This window comes from Odontomachus brunneus, unplaced genomic scaffold, assembly GCF_010583005.1.
Source record: "Odontomachus brunneus isolate Ranch 3 - 2012 unplaced genomic scaffold, Obru_v1 Obru_scaffold_170, whole genome shotgun sequence".
In the NCBI taxonomy this organism is placed as follows: Eukaryota; Metazoa; Arthropoda; class Insecta; order Hymenoptera; family Formicidae; genus Odontomachus; species Odontomachus brunneus.
Genome location: NW_022639620.1, coordinates 545,842 through 546,343, shown reverse-complemented (window position 1 = coordinate 546,343; position 502 = coordinate 545,842).

Here is a 502-nt window from a genome sequence, read left to right as displayed (position 1 = left end):
TGTTCCACACCACTCGCTGCGCTCCGCAAAAAGACCGAATAACATTTTAAAACTATTTGTGGTGTATCTAGAAAATAGGGGAAAAAAAGGAGTAATACAAATAAGCAGCAGATCTTGGTATTAGCACTCGAGACATTCCGAAAACTATGGGAAAAAAAAAATTTCTCTAATGTATGCGTACCTATGTAGATACTTTGATGGAAAATAAAAAGAGAAACATTAATACATTAAAAAAATGTTTATTTATAAAGGTTTACAACTCTCTCCGGGTGCTGAGACCACCAATTAAATATTTTCATTTTACCCGATCTGCGGGCGGTTTTTTCGCGGCATAATTTTATTAAAATAACTGATTAAATAAGTGTTTTTTTCCACAAAATTTTTAGTATCGTTTGTATACAACGATTTCGCGTACATTGATGATGCTTGCTCTATTGAGCAGACATTCCTCAATGCACTCACGACATTCAATCGCCTTTCCGACATTTGTCACAATTTGCTC